The following is an 8,842-nucleotide window of genomic DNA, read 5'->3' as shown; positions in this document are numbered from 1 at the left end:
AGCTGCGCCGCGGGCCGAGCGCGGGCGGGTGCCCGGGATGCGCAGCCGAGTCGTGCATCCTGTGCCCGGCCAGCGCCCCGCGGGGCTCCGGGGTCCGGCCCGCCATCCGGTCCAGGAAATCAGAGCCCTGCCAGGGCTCTGCTTGGCTGTTGGGCCTGCTGTCCCCTCCAGAAGCGCTGTCGTCAGTGGAGGCCACATCGTCCCTATGGACACAAGGCACAAAAAAGGACTTTGTCAGGGTCCAAGAACCTTCCAGAATCTGAAATGTTCCCCATTATCGTGCCAGACCCCACACGGTGAGAAAGAGAGCCGTGCAGATTGTCACAAACGCTCAATGAGGACACAAGAGATGTGTGCTGCCCTCAAACACTACCCTCATCGTCGGGAATTCAGGCAAAAAACGACTTCTTTACTCCTTCAGCCATTTCTTTCCATCTGTCCATGGTGGAAGAAAATGGGGACAAGAGACTGTTTAGATGTATAAAGTCGCTGTTATAAATAAAGATGGTTCTTCGAGGACTTGAATCCAACTGTCTTGTTGAGGTCTGTTGTACTCTAGGGCTCTGTGTATAAAATACATTACATGTTTAACACTTAATGCAAAAAAAAATGCAAAATATGTCAATTTTTATATTGAGTACAGGTTGAAAAGATAATGTTTTGGATATATTAGGTTAAATACCATTAAGAATAATTTCACCTTTGCTTTTTTTTTTTAGTAGCTATTGGAAATTTTAAATTACATATGTGCCTGGTGTTTTATTTCTGCTAGATAGCACTGCCCTAGGAGACCAACAGCTCCCCTAAGCCCACCAGGCTGTAAGAGTCCAGCTGGCCTGCATATTTTATTTAGTTATGGTTGTCCCCTACATTCTGATGGTCAGGGGGAACAGAGGCAACATCAGAAGGCAACCACAGCAGGGGGGCAGTTTCTCCCCCTCCCCACCCCCAATGTTAACCTTTGATATTTTTCCAGGTACTGATATAACTGCATGGGTGGGCGGAATGGGGCATTAAAGACCAAGCTTCAGTCTTAAAGGATTTTGGCCTTGTCTGTACAAAGAGGAGGCTGATAAACTGAACTCTGGGCTGGCAAACAGGAGGGGGAATTCGATAGCACTGAGCAGGCCCAGTCATGTTCTGGGAAGAAAACATTGCAGCCATATAAATCTGAGTTTGGTCTCCAGCTCTGCCATCTCCAGTAATTGACTTAATCCCCATGAGCCTCGGTTTCCTCAATTGGAAGAGGATAAGCAGGACTGCGTTAAAATTAACTAATAAAGATAATAATGGCAAACATGTATGTAGCACTTACTAACTTCCGGGCACCATCCTAAGTGCTTTTACAAATAATAATTGATTTAATCCTCATAATTCTACTGTGACATAGGAATTGTTATTGTAACGGAAGAAACATGAGGCATGGAGAGGTTAAATGACTTGCTGAAATCTGTGCTGACAGTGTGGCTCAAACCCAGGCGGTGATCTTCATCACCCCCTTTTGCAGTATATATATAAATAAAGTGCCTCGCACAAGTGTGGGGTGCATTAAATAAATGTTAGTTTACTTCCCACTTCTTTCCCCCCTTCCTAAAGAGGTACCCAAACTACAAGGTTAAGACAGTTGGGTTGTGCCCCCACTGCTCATGTTACCTTCCTGAAGCAGTCAAGACATTTAGAATAAGGAAAGAAGCAAAGTGGTGACATTGAACTGGGTGCTTTGAGTGACAGCTGCTTCCTTGCTAAGGCCTGGGTTTGTGTCCCCATTCAGCTGCATCCAGGCACCTGTCCAGCCACGAGCTGCTTCCTGTGTCAGTGGAGCTCAACTTTGTTCCAGCTGCCACATCCTCATACGCCAGGGCTTTAGAAGACAAAAAGGGAAACGGGCAGTAGGTGGTTGCGCCTGGGGAGAGTTCACTGAGACAGCTGCTCTGAAAAACCAAACTGCCTCAGTCAGTTCCAAAGGGCGCGAATGTCCTTTCAGTGCCTCTGGGAGAGTACCAACTTGTAAATTACATTTCAGAAATTACAATTATTCCACTGTCCTTTCTGTGTGGTTCCCTCTCCTCCAGAGGCCTTCTGCCCTAGATTCAAAGGCATTGGCCAGGGTCCCAGAAGAACTCAAAAAATAAATTTTCAGGGTGGTGGGGTTGTAAATAAATTTTTCTCTGTTAAACAAAGTTCTTTAATTGCTGTTAGCATGTTTGTGCAACAATAGCAAAGAAAATTTTTAAGGAAAATACACATCAGTGGAACATTTAGTAAGCAGAAGTGGAACAAAGAGAACTAGAACATAAAAGGAAAGACCACTTTGGTGGCCCATTTCTTAGTGTTTCTTGTGCTTAAAGTTTCCATGGACTAAGGACAGAGCCACATATTTCAGATTCCATGGAGAACCTTTTGCTCTGCCTGCCTATTTGCAGACTGCAGTGGTACTGAGTATTTATGCTTCCCATGGGACCCAAAGTTGTGGCTTTAAACATAATCCAATTCCAGGAAACCTTCAGATGCCAAAAGTCTTCTTACTTTTCTCACTGGCAAATGGTTATCTAAACTGAGGAGGAGTGGATTATCTTAATTGTTAGCTGAAAACATTAACCAAGAAACCAGAAGGATGACAATCTTGGGGTCTAACACTAAAGAGTGTTCCAAGTAAAATTATCTTCATCTCAGATAGTATCTTTAAACCTACAATGTTCAACGGGAGAAAGAGAGAGTGAATCAAGTCACGTTCAAATATTTGTAAGAATCTATATTAAAATGTTATTCCTCTGGATATCGAGCTCCTTTGCCTACACTGTTAAACCAATATTAACCCTTTGTGAGTGGATTTGAGGTTTAAAAAATATAGTGACGGGTTTGTCACCCACACAGACCTTTTGAGTGTTGTCATGGATAGTAGGATCATTGACCAGGATACAGAAATTCATTTGTCTCCGTTGAACTGACAAAGTGAACGAATATTGTTAATTCACCACTCTTAGCACTTTACTGACCACGTACCTGTATCTCTTCCAGAAATTCTTGATATATATATATATATATATATATATATATATATTTTTTTTTTTTTTTGGGGGGGGCGAACACAGTAGCCTTTGGGAAGCTCATGAAAACAATGGGCTTTCCCCCCAGAAAATATGCACAATTAAACACACCTCAGGGGATTCTCAGATCCTAAAGCCTATCCATGCATGGACATAGAATCCCTTAAAACTATATATTTCCTGCAGATCCATATGTCGGGCCCTAGGTGTCAGGGATGCAGAGATGAGTGAACTCAGCCCCACCCACTAAAGCTCACAGTCTCAGGGGATCATTAAGGATATGGGTAATCAATAGAGAAGCCCTACCAGGAGGGGGGGGAGGCTAAAGGAGTACACTGAAGGGGTGGCTAATGGAGGCTTTTGGGGTCATGGAGGGCTGCCCAAAAGAGGTACCTGGGACCCAGTGGTACCCATGATACCTGGCTGTTCTTTCAGGCAGAGGAAATTGATGGGCAAGACAGAGCATGGCTGAAGGATAAGATGGATAGATGGTGGGGATGAGGCTGGAGAAGTAAGCAGTAGCCTCATAAGGAAGGGCTGTGTATGACTTAGACAAGGGGATAGCAATCGTTTCTTTCTGTAAAAGGCCAAATCGCAAATGTTTTAGGCTTTGCCAGCCATCTTGTCTCAGTCACAACTACTCAACTCTGTCATTGTAGCACAAAAGCAACCATAGACCCTATGTAAATGAATGGAAGTGGATGCGTCCCATAAAACTCCGTAACACTGAAATTTAAGGTTCACGTAATTTTCACATATCCCATTCTTTTTTATGTAAAAATGATTCTTTCTTGTAGGCTGTACAGAAACAGGTGAGCGCTGGATTCAGCCCATGGGCCACAGTTGGCTGACCCTTGCCTTAGAAGTTCATATTTTCTTCTTAGAGTTACGAGGATCCATCAAACCATCTCACGCAGGGAAGAGATGTGGCCAAGTATACACTTGATCACTCTATTATCAAGCAAGGATGGGAATGTGGGAGTGTGAGGGAGCCTGGAGCAAGGAGACTTGTTAGGAGGCTGTTGCAATGCTCCAAGTGAGGAATAGTGGTGACTGAAACGTAAAAAAGAGTTTCCATGCAGGTGATTGGCGCTTGTGATTGATGAGGATAATAAAGGAGAGATGGGACTCAAAGATGACACCGGGATTCTGACTCAGGCAATGAATCATTGCTGCTGCCATTTACCGATTCAGAGAACGCAGGAGGTACAGCAAGGGTGGGTGAGATGGTACCGACTTCAGATTGGAAGGCGTTGAGTTTGAGGGGCTGTGGGACATCCATGTGGAGCCTCCGTTTGCTGGCTGGTCGGAAACTCAAGAGAGAGCTAAGGGCTTTTCAAATCATCAGCATATTGATTGCAAAGCCTTGGACTTTAATGAAATCCCTTCTAGGAGGGTGGGTTGAGAGGGAAGAAAGGGGAAGAAAAGGTGACAGAGTACAGAACTATGAGGAAGTTCAGCAATGAGAGGATAAAGGGAGGAAGCAGACCCAGAAGCAACATTGAGAAAGTAGGCAGCGAAGTAGGAGAGAATGGGATCACAGAAGCAGAGGAAAACAAGTGTTTGGAGGAACAAATGCTACGGAGAGAACAAGTGAGAAATGAAGAGTCAGGGCAAATCACAGCACACGTGAGAGAGTGGAATCCCAAATGATACTTCTGATCTACCATCAGGGAGGGACTACACTGGGAGATGGTTCTCCACATGAACTCATTTGCATCGACCAACCAATAAGAGATCAGAGAATAAATAATCGTGAAGCTGATATGCTGCTTAACGTTCATTTGAAACTTGTATCAAAAGACACTGGGAGTATGGAGAATGTCCAGGTTGCAATGTTTTCATGAACTGCTTTTCTACTCATATCCCATGGCACAAATTCTCAATCTTATCCTCACCCAACCACTTCTGCAGGATGATTTTGAGTGTTGTTCCCAATTGGCACAACCCCAAACCTGGTTCCCATCCCTCTCAGGAGTTCTGACAGTTACCCGACATACGTTCAATAAATTCCTTTTCTGATTATGTCACCTAGGATTTGTTTCTTTGCTTACAAATAAGAACTTTGGCTCGTCTAAGTCCCTTATCCCGTCCTAAAAAAATAATAATAATAATATAAAAATCTCTAGGCACCTGTTTGGATAATCAGGAAGTAACCTATTAGTTAATGTGAGGTTCATGTCAACCAAGAAGAGAAGACCGTGAGAGGGTGACAATGGTCAGCCTGTCAAAAGTCACAACTGCAGGGAGAACCCGGGCTGGCCAGTCACACTTTTAGCACTGCTGGGCCACCCACATCTGATGGCGGCTACCCAGAGCAGGGAGCTCTGTTTAATGTTCATCACTTAATGCTCATCGCTCTACAGGACAGCAGTTGTCTCAACTAGAAAGGACCAGCACAAACAGTACTTAAGTGTAAACTAAACAAAATTGCAGAGAACTTTCTAATACCCACACTGAGAAACTCTATATACTTTTTACACTTTGAAATAATTATTCTATATGGGATAGTCTTAATGGTGGTCATTGGTGAGCCCTAACAAACAGCTCTTAGGACTGGCCCTTCTGGACTGAATCCTGACTTGCTGTCCTAGCCCTATGTGCCCCTAGAATTGAATCCCAGAATGGAATTTGGTGCCCAGTTTCCAAATGTTTTCTTAACCCTTATTGCTGAATTGTTCCTACCTCCTCGTATCCCTCTCCCCACTCAATTTCTAACTCCTGCCTCCATGACATCTCCATCCTCTGAACTCACTTTGGCATTTTGGATTTGTAACTGACTTCCTGGCCAATACCATAGGTTCTCACAGACTTTTCTTACTCTCCTATCCCTTTGACCTCGTCTAAATTCCTGTCCCAGTATTCTCCTGCTCTGCCCCATTCTCCTATGACCCAGAGCTGGTATCAAAGAGTGTCCTTCAGCCCTAGTTGGGAGTAGAAAGTGTTAGCATTTTATGCAAAGCACAAATTCTTGAGGAACTCTCATAATTTAAGACTAATCCTGAAGAAGGATGATGGGTATTTTGTTTATCAGCTGAAGTAGCGCCACCGAGTGGCAACAGTGTGAACAAAATTTAGGATTCACTCCAGCTTTGAAATTGCATGGCTACGACCTTATTTCAAATTCGCATAATTCTAGCTCATACTTTTTTTGTGTAAACTATTACCTTGGGTTGACCAGGGCAGTCATCCTTTCCTTCAATCAGTAATAATTTAACCTGTGCTTGCTCTGTGCCAGGAACTGTGGTGGGCACTGGTGCTACAAGGAGGAACCAAATGCAGTCCTTGCTCTCGGGGAGCTTACAGGTGGTCTTGAGAGAAAGGACAGGAAAATATGCATGGTGGAATGGAGAGTAGACAGGAATGGCTTCCCAGAGGAGGTGACATCTAAACCGAGCTAAGAAAAAGGAGAAAGAGTTGGTGACAAGAGGGAAAGAACACTTTTCAGGCAGAGGAAATGTGCAAAATACCTAATGGTGAGAGGATGCAGGCTGTGGGACATTTCAGGAACTGCAGATCATTCAGAACACTGGGGACCAGAAACTAGGAGGGAAATTGGCAAAAGACAGGCCTGACGAATTCCTAAGACTAAGGATAGCACATACATAGAGTGCTTCCCTTATGCCAGGAACTGTTCCCTTGCTTTGCATACACTAACTCATCCAATCCTCACCGCAACCTTTGGAGGTAGGTATGATTGTTATTCCCATTTAACAGATAAGGAATCTGAGGGAGAGAGGAGTTGAGTAGCTTGCCCAAGTTATGCAGATAGGAGAAGGCGGAGCTGGGTGGAACCAAGACCCTAAAGCCCAGTTAAAGAAGTTGGACTTTCACCTAAGAGTAATTGAAGACCTTTAAGGAGAGGAAGGACCCGATCAGGGATACACTTTAGAAAGGTCAGAGGATGCCAGAGAGTTCTTTGGTAACAAGATTGAAACAGAGGATGCTTGGGAGTCAACACTAGGAGAAGATGCCAACCGACCTCAGAGCCAGTCCAGGAAGCGAGGGGCAGAGGCATGGGATGGAATTAGGATCAACTGCCAGGTTTCCAGGAAATGAGTGGGGAGCTGCCAGGATCCCAAAGAAGGCTGCAAGAGGCAAGGGCATGAGAAGTGCAACTAGCTGGCTTGCAGCTATTTTTTTTAAAGGTGGAAACATCTACCAGCTTGCTTGAGCTTGACTGAACCCAGTGCCTGACACCAATTTATCTTTTTGACTTATCTCCCTCCATTCACCCTAGATCCTCACCAACTGTAACCTATGTTGTTATTTATACCCAGACATGCTTACAAAAGGACTGAAGGGGCACAATAATAAACTTGTAATAAAATTATGTTTAAATATGAATAAGGATAAATATCAGGATCAGAAGACACCTAAATAAGAGCAGAAATCCAGATTTGGTGGGGGCGGGAGGGCAAATGGAGCACAAATATTCAAAGTGTAGGTCTCAGGGTGTCAAATGTCTTCCATAGTGGCTCAGGGCTTCTAGAGAGAGTGAGTTTCCCAAGAGAGCCAGGCAAAAACTGCGTGGCTTTTTATGAACTAGCCTTGAAGTCCCAGAGCATCACTCCCACCACAGTCTCTTGGCTGAGTAAGTTACTAAGGTCATCCCAGACTCAAGAAGAAGGAAACTGAACTCAATCTTTCAACAGAAGGAGCATCAAAGAATTTGTGGCCCTCTTGAATCTGCCACAACTGGAATTAAGGAGGCAGTAAAGGACTATTTTTTATTATATGAGGTTTTAAAAAGTATTTTTAATATAGAAAAATACAAAGATGAAAATTAAAATCACCCACTATTCCACCACCTAGAAACAATTGCCGATAACGTTGTGAAGAATCTCCTCTGGGTACTTTTGATGCACAGTCTTTTCAGACTCGACATATATTTTTGTGCTTTTCCACTGAAGAGCTTTAAACAGGGAACAGACATTAAATTTGCAAGTTGAAAAATTACTTCGGCATCAGTAAGGCAAAGAGGTTGGCAGGAAGACAGATGAGAAAGCGACTGCAGTAATGGAGGCTAAGGCAGCACTGGAGGCTTGGCTACAGAGGAGGAGGTGAGTGGACAGCTCTTCCATGAGCTTCCCCCAGCTCAGTTTTTTTTATATGGATGATTTATGGAATATTTTAAATATTCCATAAAGTGCTTTGCAAATATAGCTCCAGGACAAGCCCCAACCCAGAAACAGGCTGGGGAAAGGACCATCTGGAAGTTTATTTCTCTTTCATACTACATATCTACCAGGTAGCCAGAAATTCCGTTCCAGTTTATCTTCATACCACACGAGGTTTATAAAATGACCTGTTTCTAGACCACTGGAGCAGAGAGAAAGAAATGGAGAAGCGCACCCTGGTTCTCAAAGCTGCTGCTTGGAAAGACCAAATATCACTTCCTCCTGCATTTCATTGGTTAAGCAGTTCAAAATCCAATCACATGGGGCAAGGAAGCCATGTCCTCGCAGGGATCTAAAGCCCCTACAATCTGGCTGCTGTTAGCCTCTGACCTCTGCCCTCCTACTCTCCTGCTCACACGTTTCTCCAGCCACACTAACGTCCCTGTGGTGGCTCAAACAAGCCAGGCCCCCCTCCACCTCAGATCCGACTGCTCCCCAACAGCCTCAGGTCCCCTGCCCCATCTTCTTCAAGTCTGTGCTCAACGTCACCTGACTGTCTTATTTCCAATTGCAACCCCCTTCCCATCCCCATTATTTTCTTTACATTTATCACCATCTGACATATATATTTTCCTCGTTTGTTTACACACACACACACACACACACACACACACA

This window comes from Choloepus didactylus, chromosome 18 (assembly GCF_015220235.1).
Source record: "Choloepus didactylus isolate mChoDid1 chromosome 18, mChoDid1.pri, whole genome shotgun sequence".
Taxonomy (NCBI): domain Eukaryota; kingdom Metazoa; phylum Chordata; class Mammalia; order Pilosa; family Megalonychidae; genus Choloepus; species Choloepus didactylus.
This window is presented reverse-complemented; position numbering follows the sequence as displayed.